Here is a 16,449-nt window from a genome sequence, read left to right as displayed (position 1 = left end):
GTACTACTAACTTACTGCTTCAGCAGTACCACTGTTTGTTTGAACATTTAAGAAAAAAAATTGTAAATTAAGGAGGCAGCCTTACAGTTAGATGTTTGAATTTTAGAAGTGTTTTCTTAAATGCATTTATTCTCTTCTTTACCTGTAGGTACTCCCAACAAGCGCACGGGTTTCCCTGTTTGTGCTCAAACAATTTCTTAAACATTGAACCATAGAATGGTTGGAGCTGAAAGGGACCTTAAAGATCCTCTAGCTCCAAACACTGCCATAGGCAGGGATAAAAAGGACTTCGAAGGGGAAAAATAACAATATATTTACCATCACGGCTGCACTGGTTCTGGGTCAACTTTTCACTTAATCTGCCTCACTCTGTCACTGCTGAAAATACACTACTGAAAATAAGCAGGGAAGGGATGAGAAGACTATTGTTTGAACATGCTTACCAGTATTAGGCAACAGTATGAAACAAAGGTTTAAAAGGTTTAAGATAGTACCAAAAGCAGCATTAAGAGAAGACAATACAGTTGTGTCAGTCACTTTGCTGCATTAACGCTACTCAGACCTATGCCGCGCTTGCCTTAATTAACCTGAGTACAACTGCAGGCTACCCGGTCACAAAGCTTTTTGAACTGAAATCTGTACTTGGCATGGCACACTGTAAACATCAAAGCATAAGCCTAACTGGCTTGGCCATTTCTATCATGGCACTGCAGAATACAACACAAACATGCCCACTTCATCGGGATAACCTTTAACTGTTCAGTTAAGTTCATCCTCCTTTTCACCTTGTTGATTAAACCTTTAAATTTGGACGCAAATCAAATTCCGAGGTGCATGAAAATACAGAGGCAGAAGAAAGCTGCTTTCTTCAGTAATTTCTAACCAGGGCAGCAAAAAGTATTCCTTCTATATGGACGGCATAACCAAGTATTACAAGTTTTCTTTTTAAGCAACATCTTGGTCTTTTTAATATTGTTAATATTGTTAGCAGCTCAGCAGCAGAAGTTAGCAGCAGCTTCCAGCACCGTGGCACTGCTTGCCTTCATAAAGCTCCAGTCAGCTGCCTTTTAATAAAGACATCAAGAACTGAGCCCCTGAGTAGGTTGATTTTTTTTTTTTGATTTCTGTGCTACCATATCTTATGAGGACAGACAGAACTGACCAATCCACCCTGTGCACACACCCAGGCTAACATGACTGTATCACAACAAACATGTTTTGCTTTTCAAACTGAAGACTGGAATCCCTAACACCCTTCAAAGGCTGTGCAGCTCTGATAGCATGACAAGAAGAGCTGAATTTCCTCTTTTAATCTGCAATTTAAGCAGGTTAAAATAAATCCTTGATTTTTACTTCCACTTGAGGAAGCGGATTCCTAATCTGGAATTTATGCACCAAAAAGCTTGGGTCCTCTCTACGCTTTTTTCTACAATCCCTTCAGTTTCCTTGCTTATCAACACAGCCCCTAGTACAAAAGTTAAAAAAAAAAGTTATTCCAACATATCTGTCAAGCAAGGGAAATAAAATATAGTGATGGTCACCTGGATACAAGGAAAATGATGCTACTTTACCACATTTGCTTACCTAAACGTTGGTATCTGCATTTAGACAAATGCTTCAGCACCGTTTGGAATCCTTCCTAGTTTAGTGCTGACATTATGGTTTTAGTTCAACCTTTAACCTTAAGTACAAACACCCTCCTTTCCTTCACAGAACTAAGTATATACAGGGGAACAGTCTACAGAACTGTGTGTCAGTCTCTGTGGATATACTGAAGGTGAAGTAGTTGGAAGAGGGAAAATAATTTCACTGCATGTAGAATGTCAGTGAAGCACCGGATGCAAATAGATAGGTTACCTTACAACTCAAGGATTAACAACTGAAGAGAAGTTCAATATCCTCCACAAGCATTTTACCACCAACTTTTGTATATAAAACTACTAGCACAGCCCCTTCCCCCACATTATTTAAATGGCAGGCATTTAGAACTACACAATGAAAGTGCGGATAGAGGCATGATTAGCTTGACTTTGCTGAGATTCAGCTTACCAAACTAAGAAAAACTGCTTTGAATTAGAAGATCTCACCAAGTCTCACTTACATAAGTTCAATGAATGGCTATTTTCTGGAGTATCACCAAAAATAAGTTCTAGAAGAAGTCTGAAAACCAGTAAAATCATGGACAATCGCTGAGAAGGCATCTTGCACAGGGTTTGAAGCGGCTGTTAAGTTCTCCTTCTTCCCCCTCGCCCCTACTCCCCAGGTAATTTATATTTTAGAGCAAACCACTTCAGTAACCTGAGTTTCAGCACACCGTGCTTTTACAGGGTGTGCACATTGCAGTTACACCACATTTTCCAGACACAGGTGCAGTTGGTGCCTCCACTGAGGGAATGTACGCTTTCCCCATGCAATTCTTCCATTTTGACACCACCAGAAAAACTGTCATTGCCAAACAGAGTAAGGTACCTTCTTCCACCTGCAACATACATCCTACGTATAATGAAAAAGCCACATTGTAAAGCAGAATGTAAAGCCTACTCTGTTTCCTCAGTGGCCTTCAGAATCTTTTTAAGGCTGTTTCATTTCTTCTCACTGGATCATTAGAAGAGTTTAGTTGCTACCTGGCACCTTTCAGAACTCCGTCACAGTAGCAACGAGCAGACTACAGGGCAAGTCCTCCTCAAAGATCTAGTAGTGATTTAGATGAAATTTTTTTTTTTCAAAGGGAGATTATTTTCACACTCACAAATCTTGACACAGAAGTGATCAACTGAGCAATATCATGAAGTGCAGGCAGACAAAATAAGCCCTTTCAAGCAACATGCCATGGGCTAGGGATACGAAGTTTTTCTTGCTGTGGCCCTAATTGAAATACTTGAAGAAACATTTCATTTGGCTGTCTCCTCTCTGATTTTCTCCAAGCTCCTCTCCCTCTCAAGACTAGGCTCCAACACCATAACTAACTACAATACTTCTATCAGCCTTTCCTTCCTCCAAGCCCCTTTCTCTCTAGCTACCAACATATCTCTGTTTTCTCCCAGCGTAAGAGGAGGCCTCAACTCCATCCTGTAAGTGTTACTTTACACTCCCTAAGTAGGAAACACTGAATTAATGTTACCATTAACCCAAAGGCAGGGCAAACAGTTACTGAAAGCAGCACTGATGCTTCTGGCCTATAGGCCTACTCTATGCATTTGGAGAAAAGAGTCTCAAAGAACGCAAGCCATTTAAAATGCTAGCCCAGAACTTAAACACTTCACCATTTCATAACAGCATTACAAGATATACCCTCTCCCCCTCAAAAAAAATATTTCCTGCTAAGTAAAAACTCAGAAGTCTATTTACTGAAGATCAAACCTTAGTCTTTTATACTTCCACACAGATTTTGGCAAATCTTATGACCATCCCATAAAGTTAAGTCACCAGCAGTGCAACAAGCAGCAAGGCAACTTTGTTAAGGATCATTACAGCTTTGAAACTATCCCCAGAAGTTAACGTGAAATGCTTGAAAGCCTAGGAACAAAGCTTTGTAGCAGGTTTAGCTGCAATTAAAAAAAAAAAAAGGAAGAAAAATACACCATCTATTTCTCCTCCATATTTCATTTCTGTATTTTCAACTGCCACCTTGGATTCACTAGCTGTTCTTTCAGGTTTTCTATAATACAATTGAGACATTTCTGTACAAAAGACATGGACAGTAAAATGAATCTACCATTTTTACTTGCATCGTACTACTTAGTAGATGCAATACGTAACCTCGGTCACCAATTCAGCGCTGCAGCGTCAGGCAGTTGGACTGGATGATCTCTGAAGGCCCCTTCCAACCCAACTATCTTATTCTAATTCACATTTCCAAAGACCACCTTAATCACCACAATCATAGCGTTCACCATTCCCAACAAATACATTACAGACACTGACATAAGCTGTAACCTGCCCTGTCACGATGGCGACGATCAGTGCTGTGGTTACATTTCCTACATCCACTAAGAATTTAATTCTTGGCTGCACAGGGCTACCACTTCAGGGGAGAAAAAAGCAACTCCACTGCATTCTGGTCACCAGCCTTACAGCTTGCACGTTTCTCTGAAAAGCTGAAGTTAATTTTAAGAATCCTTGAGTGTGGAGTAAAGGAGGATTGGTCAGTGTAGTTCAAAGAACAAGCTACTGTGGAAGAACTTCAGCATCACTGCATTCTGTTGTGCCCTAGAAGGAAGCCAGCTTCCTATACTGCAAAACATGTCACACACACACAGGTGTTTCCTATACTACAAAAGATAGGAAACAACCTACAGGGGTTGTGGAATTTGAGTCATTTTTCACAGACAACCACAGAGAGGTGCAGAATTTTATTTTATTTTTAAGACTGTTTACCTTTGATATCCCATCCCTACAAGTCCAATCTCAGGAACAATTTCCTATTCAGTTAGTAGAGAGTTAGGGATTAATTTGGATTTATAATTTGCATTTTAGAATCAAAGCACCCAGGTTAGGTGTAGCTAGTACTCCACTCAGCCCTGGCAAGGTTCTTTTTCCAGGTATACATGTTTTGAGATGCAAAGACAGCAGGAGAGCACATTTGAACACACTTCCATGGGAGGAAAGTGTCTGTCCCCACCCATGACTAAAATCATACCAATAAGCAAGGCAATGGCACCTTGCACATCTACTGACAAATAAAAGCAATCAAATATTTGTAACGGGCTGAGAACAAATAAAGTTTTAAGTTCAGTTCCCAGTCACACAGTATTGTTCTTACAAAAAAAGTTTATAAACTTTTGAATTGTGACTCTCTAAGACAGTCTTGACCTTGACAAGAATACAGCTAAAGAACTACAGATATAACACGACTTTCATGGTCTGATAGCAAAGTATATCCCTTTTTAAATGAAGAAAGACATCCCATAACCACTGGTAAAGTAACAGGAAGGACTCGGTAACATTAAAACAATTGTAAGGTTTTAATTTTTATGACTATCCTGCAGCTAAGTGCTAAATGCTACTGCCAACTAACAGCTGTGACAGCATTTACCTTCTTTCTTACAACCTGCAGAGCCCACGCTGTGCAGTGGTCTTACACCACCTTTTAACAACTACCAGATCTCTATCTGCTTTGCCTTTAAAACTTAATCTATTTCCCTGCTTTGAAGCCCCACTTGCTAAAACAAAACCAGCATGCTCGTCACTACAGTAAAGGCAGGCAGCATCAAGAGCCACGTTTAGTTTCATGGTGACCATTAAGAAATGAGGACCTCATACTAATGGCACCTTTACTACCCACTTGATTTGGGGGAAGATAGGACAAATTTAATATAAGCACAATGTTCAGCACACAACATCTTTTTGCCATTAAATACAAGGTGGTTTGAAGTCACAAAGAGCCCACCATCAGCAATAAGTACATGCATGGAAGGATCCTCCGATGAATGCTTGCTTGCCCCAGCCAAGAAGAACTGCCTACTTCATAGCCAGGTTCAGCATAACTTCTACGGCTGTCACTCAGAGGCAGGAAAAGTTACCAAAATGCTGAGAGCCCATAGAAAGCATCATGAGCAGTGACAAATTCGGCCTTCATAGCAGCCAGAAAGAAATAAAGAAACATAGAAGGTGGGAATGCAATCCCTGTGCTGTTACAGTTTCCAAACAGACTTCCACCTGGAAGGTACGCAGGCAAAAGGCAAGGCAGTTGCTGTCCTGTAGATGCAGACCACTTACACCATCAACAGGAAACCCACCCACCCAGAACTGGGTCTACACCTGCCACAGCTAGGGCTTTATTTTATCAGTCTCGAGACTTCCCATGATTTTTCAAGGTGTTTGGTGAATAGCTGAACTTTTCAAGCAAATGTAATCCACTAGTTATTTTCCTGATGGGACAGGTTGCAAAGACACAGCTATCTGACAAGTCTGTCAAGGCAGTAGTGAAAGAAATAATGTCAACTACTATAGATCAAACCAGTCCTGAAGTTCCTAGCTGAGCATTTTAGATTGAAAACTGATCAAAATACCACCATAGAAGCATGAAGAACACACCAAGACAACCCTTGGTCTATTTTAAAGGTAACATTACAGTGTATTTCACAGGAAAAATGTGAAAATGTGTCGTCCTCTCAATTAGGGCACTACTATAAGTGACAAGTGCGCATCACCTGGCAGCAGACAAGGGTCTCATGCTTCACTCTTCTAGAGGAGCCTAATGTACACTTACAGAAAGCACCTTCCCAATATACGTGGTGTGGCTGGCACGCTGGAGGGAAGGGATGCCATCCAGAAAGACCTGGGCAGGCTGGAGAGGTAGGCCTGTGTGAATCTCACAGAGTTCAACAAGGCCAAGGGCAAGGTCCTGTGCCTGGGCAATCCCAAGCACAAATCCAGGCTGGACGGAGAATGGACTGAGAGCACCTCTGAGGAGAAGGACCTGGGGGTGGTGGTGGATGAGAAGCTCAACATGAGCTGGCAACATGCACTTGCAGCCCAGAAAGCCAACCGTGTCCTGGGCTGCATCAGAAGTGTGGCCAGCAGGGCGAGGGAAGGGATTCTGCCCATCTGCTCTGCTCGTGAGACCCCACCTGGAGCCCTGCGTTCAGCTCTTGGGCCTCTGATATAAGGAGGACATGGATGTATCAGAGCAAGTCCAGAGGAAAGCCATGAAGATGCTCAGAGGGCTGGAGCACCTCTCCTGTGAAGAAAGGCTGAGAGAGCTGGGGTTGTTCACCCTGAAGAAGAGAAAGCTTCAGGGGGACCTCACTGCAGCCTTTCGGTACTAAAGGGGGCTTATAAAAAGAGGTGGACAGCAACTTTTTACAGGCAGATAGTGCCAGGAAAAAATGAAACAGTTTTAAACTAAAAGAGGGTAGGTTTAGATTAGACATTAGGAGGAAGTTCTTTACTCTGAGGGTGGTGAGGCCCTGGCACAGGCTGTCCAGAGAAGCTGTGGACATCCCACCCCTGACAGTGCCTAAGGCCAGGCTGGATGGGGATGGGGGCAGCCTGGGCTGGTGGGGGGTGTCCCTGTCCGTAGCAGGGGGCTGCAACTGGATGATCCTTAACGTCCCTTCCAGCCTAAACCATTCTGTGATTTTATAGATCGCAAGTTTGTCAAATTACAAGATTTGCTCCAAAAGCCTCTCTAAGAAGCTAAGTTTGCACAAAAACCTCTTACTTGCGTATAGGAATCTGGTTGGAGATTCTGCTATCTCCACTGAAGGAGGCGACGGCGGCACTGTGTAGCAGGGATAAAAAGATATCTAGGATTCACTCAAGACATGAGAGTGCTTTGAACACAAGAAGTGCTATATTCTGGAATATATTTAATAACCTCATTATAAATGACCACTAATTTTTGCTGAAAACACCTGAAAGTTTCCATCCTCAACCCCAACCCCATCATTACCCCGCAGGCAATCACAGGGCCCTTGCACAAAGCCTCACCCGGGACCTTGGTCGTCATAAAAAGGCTTTAGAGTTTGCTTTGCTTCTAGGAGCATCTTCTGGCACAACAAACAAGAGCTGGCCTACAGCCTTTCAGTTTCCAGAAGACCCAATGGGCACAGAAAGTAGACCACTAGGCCGTGTACTCCATCGCCCTGCATAAGTGTAACTTAGACTGTGTACAAATGCTTGGAAACATCTACATCCAAAATGGAATAGGAACAGTCTCAGGATTTCATCCAAGGAAATTAACCCACAAATCTCACTATCAGGCAGTTTCTGCTTTTTTCTTTTTTAAATCTGCCTCCTTTTACAACACAGAGAGGATTTGGTTAAGATTGAACTATCGGTTTCACAGATGCTCTTACCCATTTTGCCAACAAAGCCTAAAATAACCCTGCAGTCTTTTACTCAGTCCCTCACCCCCTGCAACAACAGATTGCTGCTACTATCAAATAATAGTTTTAATTCTTTCAGTTATAGTTAGAGGCAGAGACAGCATACACTCTCATCTCAGTGCCATGTATTACAGCTTCACAGTTCATACAACTGTACGCTCAAGTCCTCTCGGTATTCTCTTCACCAAAGGCACAAATCCTGTCACTGAGCACCCCACGTTTTTAAGTCCCGTGGAAGAGGAATGGATAGGTCTGTTTAACAGGACTATGGGAGGACTACACAAGGGAAGAGCAACACAAAACAACAGTCAAGGGCTGCTATATACTGCAGGCACTTTCCCCACACACTCCAAATTACATACACCACTTCAAATATGCTTCTCAGCACCTTATGGAAGCTATTAAAAAAAAAAAAAGTTCTTGACAATTGTTGTACTCAACAACAGATTTTTTTTCCTCCGATTTAGCGTGAAGCACTGTTACCAAAATGCTATTAGCCCTAAAAGGGCCATGAGCAAGCTGTTAGCAGCTTATACCAAACGTCACCCTGATCCTATCAATTTGGTTTACCCAGATTCCTGAAAAGTGTCCCAAGCTAGCTATAGAGCTCCACATAATATCCAAGGGCAGGAAAACATTTTACTTCAGTTGCTTGGTAGCATATGGTTTCTACAACAGATGCTGGAACATTGACACATCACGAAAATGCTTAAACATGAGATGCAGAGCTTCCAATGTTCTGTTCATGCTCTCTACATATTTTCTGGTTGATCTTTCCGGCTTGCCTCCCACCCTGAAAATATCAGCATCTAACATGATCAATAACTTCCCAAGTCCCTTGTTCTTCTCCTCTAACCTGACAAAAGTTAGGACAAAAAACATACGATTTTTCTTCTACCCCTACTTGTTTTATTACTGGGGAAAGTTTTGCCAAAGACAATGGCTCCACATCTTGCTCTTAAGAAAATCCAACCAAACATATGGTCTTCTATGAACACGGATGTGGCGTCTACTTCATGATAACGCAGGACTCCTAAACCTGCCACGTGAAGTAAAATACAATATATGGATACCTTAACAGTCACAGATGAAAATGCGACTACAATAGCCAGACCTAGATGACAGATGATAGGCTTAAAACATCCTAGCTTATGGAATTAGACCACTACACTCACAATAGCACCTCTTCTGCTGCTCAAGCATAGAAACTGCAGTTTCCATCACAGCTTCCAAAGGCTGTGAATGAGCCCAGTTAGGTGTAAGAAATTAATCGTCAAGCCTACTACCTACAAGGATGCTGCGTGGTGTGCTGGAACACTGAAGCTAGAACATGAAATATCTCAATATAGTGATATAGTGATTTTCTTAACTACCCCCTGAGGTTAAAAAAAAAAAAATTTCAAGGCTTTTCGAGGACTTAGACAAAAGAGGACATCACCAGTGGGGAGAAAGGCAAGTGGACCAAAGAGCTCTTCAAAGCATTTCTCTCTTCTGACTAATGTTTCAGTCTCATACTGGTTGTTTTTGAGCCAGCTGTTTAGTGCACCATAGTACGTGCACTTTAAGCTTAAGCTGAGTAGAGAAGCAAAGCTGTTGAGCCACAGCAATAGAGTTCACTCTCTAACCATCTGTTAATACTAAAATTACATACATAGTTTTCTGCTATAATACTGCTAAATTCAGATTCCCTTCTATTTAAGCCACTTGAATATCACTCTCTGATCATCATCTGATTCTCTGATTGCTTTCTAGGCTGTGGAAGTACAATGAACAGTTTGTAGGCAACTCTGAAAACGCACACAAACTATTAAATATCTTTAATTCCATAATGGAATAACAATGGCTAATTTATATTTAAAAGAATCCAGAGACATTACAGCCACTGCAGTTTACATATAAATCTACTTTGCTTTCTAAGAAGCTATAACACTCTACCTTGCTTAAAAACATTACGATTAAACAGGCTGCTTTTACTGAATTTCTGAACTTTAAGTTTCACTCCAGCTTGGTGTTTTCCTTAATTTCATTGTTAACAGAACTCTTCAGCAGTTCTTCTCTCCAAAATAAAGTCTTCTAGTAGCATTAGAAGATAAATTCCTTTAGTAACTCAGAATTACAGCATTCAATACTGCATAAGAATTCTGTTTTTCATACAGAAAGGAGATAAAAACATTATTTATGTTCAACCGACATCATAGATGAAGGAAACTAATCAATAAGTGCATTTCAACAAGTACTTAAAATTACAAACTGAAGAACTTACCATGCTGACTGGTTACCACATCTGCATGGAGCCTCCTCAACAAGTTATATATTGAAACAATTTGGTAGTGTTCTGTTAGATTTGCATAATAAAGACTCTTGCAAGCTACAGTTAGTCTATGCCTCATTAATGAGAGCACAAAGAAGTAACACGGAGCTAAGTAATCAGACAAACTCCTACTAGAATACACGCTGTACGGAAGATACACGTTGCAGTTTAAAAACTTTGGGGTTCCAGGTAATTACTGCAACAGGGAGAGTTCCTACCTTTCAGCATGCCAGAAAAAGAAAAGGGATTTGGTATTTGTGCAGTTCACAAGCTACTGTATATGCTTACTATCTGGAAACTAAACCAGCTTAACATTCAGCATTTAAAAGAAACAACGCATACTCTCACAGTAGGTCTAGATTCCTTCCACTGAAGTACACTTTATAAGTAGTATCACTACAAGCAACAAGTGATACAACCTTTCACTTTTAAGTTGCCAACATGTTTCAAGGCAAATCTCCTAGAGTTTCTAAACCACCTCTAAGTTTCTTGTATTCTTCCACTCCCAAGACTTTTCCTAAATTAGAACAGCAGGAAACTTTGATTAGGTGCGTTGCTACTTAAATAACATTTGTCCTGACAGGGAAGATCCTGACTTTCCTCCCACCTGTATTTATGTCACAGAGACACAAGATGCAACACTAACCCCCCCTCGTGCTTACAGAAGATTTTATCCATTAAAGTAACATAAAAATAGGTGAAGCGACAGGTTCATTTTAACGACTAAAGTAAAACAAAAACACCAAAACCGGCTGGGTCAAAGTCAGATTTTTGCCAGACGTGTTGAACAGGAGCTAAAACTTCCCCAAACACTGCCACACTCTTAGTAAATTCTAATTTAAAAAAGCTGCCAAAAAAAGAAAAAGAATAAACAACCAACAACAACACAACATCTTTACAGGAATCCCGAGCAACTGAGTTTAGAGAAGGAAAGTGAATGCGAAGGTAGGTACCAGCTAGGCGTTTCTGTGTCAGCACCCAAGAGTTAGCAGCGAAGCGAGAGTAAAGTTCTGCAATTCACAGCAGCAGGACAAGGGGCTGCAGGGGGTCACCGGACACCTCCCCCGCTGCTGGGGGCCACTTCACCCGCTTCAGAGCTGCGGGGGGTGCCGGGGGCAGCCGCTGGGCGGCCCGGGGGAAAACCCCTCGGCCGCCGGGTTCCCGGAGCTGGGGAAGCAAACCCCGCCGACCCCCTAAAACCACCCCTCGAGGAGCCGCTGAGGGAGCCCAGGGCAGCAGCAGGCGGCGGGCGAGCACCGCTCCCCCCGGCGCGGCCCGGGCCCTCCCCGCCGCGCCCAGGCCCGCGACACCCCCCGGCCGCGGCCCGCCAGGCCCGGCCTCGGCTCGGAGACCCCAGCGGGGCCCGCGTGAGGGCGCCTTGGCGGCGCAGCGGGCCTGAGGGCTCCCGCGATCCCGGCGCTGCCTGAGGGGCGCCCGCAGCCCCCCTCTCCCGGAGCGGGGCAGGCGCCAGGCCCGGGCAGGCGCGGGAGGGGCAGCAGCGAGGCGACGGCTCCCTGAGGGGAACCGGAGGGAGCCGCGAGGCGCCGCCGGAGCCGCCGTACCTCGGCGAAGCGCGTCCCTCCGCCTCACGGCCCCGGCTGGCTCCGCTCAGGCGGGCAGGGCTCCGCTCGCCACCATCACCGCCGCTCCAAGATGGCGGGCATAGCAGCTCCTGCCAGCCCTCCGCTCCCTCCGCCCCGCCTGCCAATCATCCCGCCCCGGCGCCGCCCCCCGCCGCGCCACGCGCTGTTGCTATTGGGCCCCGAGCGAGGCTCGGTCGCTCATTGGGGGATTCGCGGGTGTCAGTCGCTCGCTCACGGCGTTGCGACGGGGTGGGAAGGGGTGCGGGGGCGGGCTCTCGGGTTGTTGTCGGCCAGTCAACACACGGGGCGGGTGCGTCTCGATTCCCACCTTCCCCGCTTAGCAACACGGTGACGTCACAATGACAGGCGTTCCCCTCGCCCAATCGGGAGAGCGGATGTCTCTTTTTTTAAAAAAAATAAAAAGCCCTCTCCGTCCAATCCGGAGCTGAGCGGCCCGGACCCGGCAGGAGGCCACAGCGGGAGGGGCGGGTGCCTGTGGTGGCGCTCTCCCTTCGGCCTTGCCCCCCGCGGCTCGCCATTGGTCGGCGCACGGAGCCACGCCCCCCCCGGGCGCCGCACGGGCGCCAAACTGCCTAACAACAAGCACACGGCGCGCGCACAGGGGGTGGGGCGAGAACCTGTGGGTAGGCGGGGAGAAACCGGCATCAGAGCTGGGGAATTAGCTCAAATGGTAGAGCGCTCGCTTAGCATGCGAGAGGTAGCGGGATCGATGCCCGCATTCTCCAGGAGCTTGTTTTCTTGTCTCCAACTCGGTGAATTTCACCCGAGGTTTACAGGCGTGTTGTACCAAAGCGCCTCAGAATAAATCAAAGTGTAAAAAGCGGGGAGAAAGGGGGATCAGGGGGCCCCGAGACTATAAAGCGTGTTTCACCCCCTGGGCCTGGCCTGAGGCAGCAGCTTCAAAGCCCAGCTTGGGGTGCTGTGAGCAGACAACTGACCTCGGCTGGGAAGCCTGGAACAACGAATAACCAAACAAGCAGGCGTACCTCACTTTTCTTGCCACAACTGAGACAAAAACAACAGTTTCGTGCTCTGTGCCCTGACCAACTGACAAACTTTTTACCAGAAAAAAAAAACAAATGCTTTCTCTGAGGCACAAACACAGCCAGGATGCCTGTCGCCTTCCCTCACAAAGCCTCTCAAACTGCCTCTGTCCAGGCTGCTGGTGACCACTGCTGCCTCCTCACCCCCCAGGGCAGCCCTCCAGTTTTCCAAAAGGCCCTGGCATGGTGCTCTGGGGCACCTTGGGCACTTTGCCTGTGGTGACACTTCTCGGGGCAAAAAGACCTGGGGACAGCACCAGTTGCTGAAATCGCAATGCAAGTAGTGTATTCTTTGGCAGCAGTAGCGGCCTGGTCACTACCCACGACTCTTTCTGGTCCCCCTTCTCTGGTTTGACCTCAGGTGTCCTGGGAATGAAGGTGAAAGGGGCTCTACTGAGCCTGAGCCATCAGGCTTGCCATCAAATATCAGAGTGGCAGTTCTGTCCTTTACATCTTGTGGGGTTTTTGTTGTTGTTTTTTCTTGTTGTGTGTTGGTTTAGGGTTCACAATGGTGTTTATGCTCACAGTGCGTATATAAGATGCCTGCCTAGCTGTAAATGAAGGTGCACTGTGCAGAGAGGGTTACGTCCTAGAGCAAATGGGCAACCCAGCTGCAAGTCCCAACTCCTGCATCTCCCATCTTCTTGACATCTCTTCCCAGTACAGTAGCAGAGCCAGGAAAGACTGCTGTTTTCCTTTTCAAACGACATCACGGGCACATAAAGCACCCCCATTCTCCTGCCTCTGTGTGCCAGGGCAGCCGGATCTATCTCCCACAGAGGCTTGTGGAAGTTTGCTCTGCTATTACACCACAGCACTGTAACAGCACGGTGCTAGCGGGTCTTTGTCAACAGGTGTGAGCAAGTAGCTGAAGAGGGTATGGCAGGATCCAGGCTCACCCAAGCCAATTCCCCATCATGCTAGCTTTTGCCTTTCCTAGGGATTATGAAGGTAGCACGTGCTTTCTCTGAATGGAGGCAGAGAGCTGTGGTTTATAATGAACGTATGAAAGATAGGTGAAGATGCTTGCTTCCAAAGAAAAGGTAGCCACCATATTTGTATATAATAGCATATATATAATAGCTGCAAACAGGCTAACATGCCCTGACCTTTGCACTTCAGACAGATACTCATGCAGCAGAAACTTTTGCCAGCTGCTCAGGTACTTAGTTTCATAATTCTAGTTGCATAAAAGGCTGGACACAGCATCAGCTTTCTTCTTGTCCCTACATCTTTCCTACCAGCTCACCAACTTTTGGCAACAGTTTCCTGTGCTTTCTGTAGGCTTTACCGGTTCTCCCAAGGATTGAGTCACAACATGCTTTACACTGCTAGGAGCCACCCTTGCTCATTTTACTCTTCAGCATATAGTGGTACATCATTATTTCATAAAACCTCTGTGAACAGAAGCCCTATCCAAGCTGTGGGGGTGGTGGTTTGCTTCTATTAGAAAGATTGGTGACTGCTGGGTCAGGCACACGATCATCTTATTCTGCCTGAGTAAGTCAGTACAGCTGCAGTAATTACAGATGCATGTGATCTTAATGTGTCACAAACATATGGTCAAAACACAGCAGCATGAAATGCATTTGCTCAGCCATAAGAACTGTGCAGTTAGGCCTCTGGGCATAGACCCTCGTTTTGTTTTCTTTTTCATGCAAGCATATTTTTTTTTAGTTAAATAAATAAATAAATAAAGTGCATTCTCAAGACAATCAATGTGAAGTGGGTGAAACGGGACATTGTTTCTTCATTCATTATTTCAGCTGATGCTCAGCCCAGAAGGCTCTATAGACTGTTCCACTTTTTAGCTGTGTCCTCTCTCTCTTCTTTCACTGTATCTATTTCATTTGTTTGTTTGTCTGTGTCATGTCAGTGTTAGGTCATAGGTTGGACTAGGTGATCTTGGAAGTCTCTTCCAACTTAAATGATTCTGTGATTCTATGACAATTTTTTATTCTAGCAGGGAGTATTTGTACAGAATACAGCAAATAGAGATTTCACTATATAAAGTGAGGCAGTGCTTGTTGTATTCTCAGTTGTTGATGAAAGTCTGTGGGAAAGACTCTGCACAGGAAAATGAGCAGGGAGATAATAGTCAGGAATGGTTTACGGGTATAAATAATGGATAAATGAGAGTACAATGTTAAATAGCATCCTTAGGATGAGCAACTAGATTGTTAAAAGGATGGTGAGGTCAAAACCTTTAGCAAGCACTAGAGGTATTATCCAGAGAGGGGATTAACTGTTTGAGTATAAAACATTTGTAAGTTGCTACTATGCAGTATAGCTCTCCTAAGTATAAATTTTGACTTTGCAATAAAGTGGTGTTAAACTCTGCTGTTGTTTACACATCCTATATTCTGAACAAACGTGCCCTGAATGTAAGGGATGGATGAGAGCTCAGAAGGGGCAGGATGATGTTTACATTGACACATGCCTAATTTTCAAGGGCTTTATCACTGCTATCTCCATTCTGGAAAGGTTTGAGACATTAGCAGTAGCAGCTACTAGCAAGTTGCTTTGTATTTACTTTGCTTTTACATTACTTTGTATTTGTAAATACTACAACTGACTGCTGTCAGGGAAACTCATAACTTATAGTCATGGTCTGTGACCTGAAGCTTTGTAGTGTTTTACTAAATGGGTAGTTCCCGATATTGTAAATGTCAGTATCTTAACTTTGTGATGGTAGCTGCCTGGGGCACTTCCAGAGGCTTCTGTTGGATCCCTGTAATCATACAACTTGGCCACTTCCTCAACATACAGTAGAATGCAAATACAACAATGAACAGCCTGTTCAGTAACCATCACCCCACCAGCTGAAGCCGAGCACATTTCATCACCATGTACCATTAACCCCTCAACCATAGCTCTTACCACATCCTGAAGCTGTCAGGGGCTGGCAGGCCCTGCTGCACAGGTGCCACGTTTGCTGCCTGCTGCTGTGATTCAGCAGCTCTGCCACTCCTTGGAAAACAAGCTCGTCTTCCCGAGCAGCAGGGTAACCTGCCAAACCAGCTCACCCCGTGGCTCTCTGATTGCTAGATGTGACACCAGAGGAGGAGAGCAGGACTGTACCCTTTCACCACAATTTGACACTAGCTGCTGCTGTTGCTACGTATCTATAATGTCAAGCTGTGCATGGCATATGCCAGGAGCACCATGGTCCTGTCTTTATCAGCACATTTTCTTCCCTTTGTATTCTCCAGGAATCTAGCAACCTAGCTGAGTGACCCTACAAAGAGCTTTTCATTTCCAGCTTGCCCAGCTTGCAGACTGGTTTCCCCCAGAGGAACGGGGAAGCACCAGTACCTGCAAGGCAGTGCTAGCACCTGTGCAGAGGTCTGGAGCTGAACCTCCCCACTGGCAGCATCTGGCCTGAAGCAAACCAGGCATACAACGAAGCTGTAGTCTAAACCAGTCTGAATTTGGTTGTAATTAACTCTTCTGGGTCCTGACAAGTTATACTTAGGAAACAGACCTAGAAAGAGTTGAATGATTGGGTGCCTTGCACTAAAGAAGTCCTGCAGCTGTGTTAATTCAACAATAAAGTAACAATTGTAGGGAAAGGTCAGCTGAGACACAAACACCTCTAATTTAGCCATAACACCATAACCCTTACAAAACCCTTTATCCTCCTCACAGTTCAAGAGAGA

At 44.8% G+C, this 16,449-nt stretch overlaps 1 protein-coding gene and 1 non-coding gene across 10 annotated transcripts in view; one reads left to right on the top strand and one right to left on the bottom strand.

Annotated features, from left to right (window-relative positions):
* Nucleotides 1-11,863, bottom strand: part of PPP6R3 (protein phosphatase 6 regulatory subunit 3) — a 59,649-nt gene extending 47,786 nt beyond the window's left edge. For 5 of the 9 annotated variants that reach the window (XM_040560444.1, XM_040560448.1, XM_040560439.1 and 2 more), the window contains exon 1: nucleotides 11,706-11,861. The gene's annotated coding sequence lies outside the window, so the exon portion shown is untranslated. Of the gene's footprint in view, nucleotides 1-11,705 lie in introns of all 9 variants that reach the window. The other 4 variants (XM_040560441.1, XM_040560443.1, XM_040560442.1 and 1 more) reach the window with 2 other exon arrangements.
* A 536-nt stretch (nucleotides 11,864-12,399) lies between these two features.
* On the top strand, nucleotides 12,400-12,472 carry TRNAA-AGC. Its single transcript has one exon. It is a non-coding gene; the product is annotated as a tRNA-Ala (tRNA).
* The last annotated feature ends 3,977 nt before the right edge of the window (nucleotides 12,473-16,449 follow it).

Source organism: Cygnus olor, chromosome 5 (genome assembly GCF_009769625.2).
Source record: "Cygnus olor isolate bCygOlo1 chromosome 5, bCygOlo1.pri.v2, whole genome shotgun sequence".
Classification (NCBI taxonomy): Eukaryota; Metazoa; Chordata; class Aves; order Anseriformes; family Anatidae; genus Cygnus; species Cygnus olor.
Note: the sequence above shows the minus strand (reverse complement) of the source record. Positions and strands in the feature narration are given on the sequence as shown.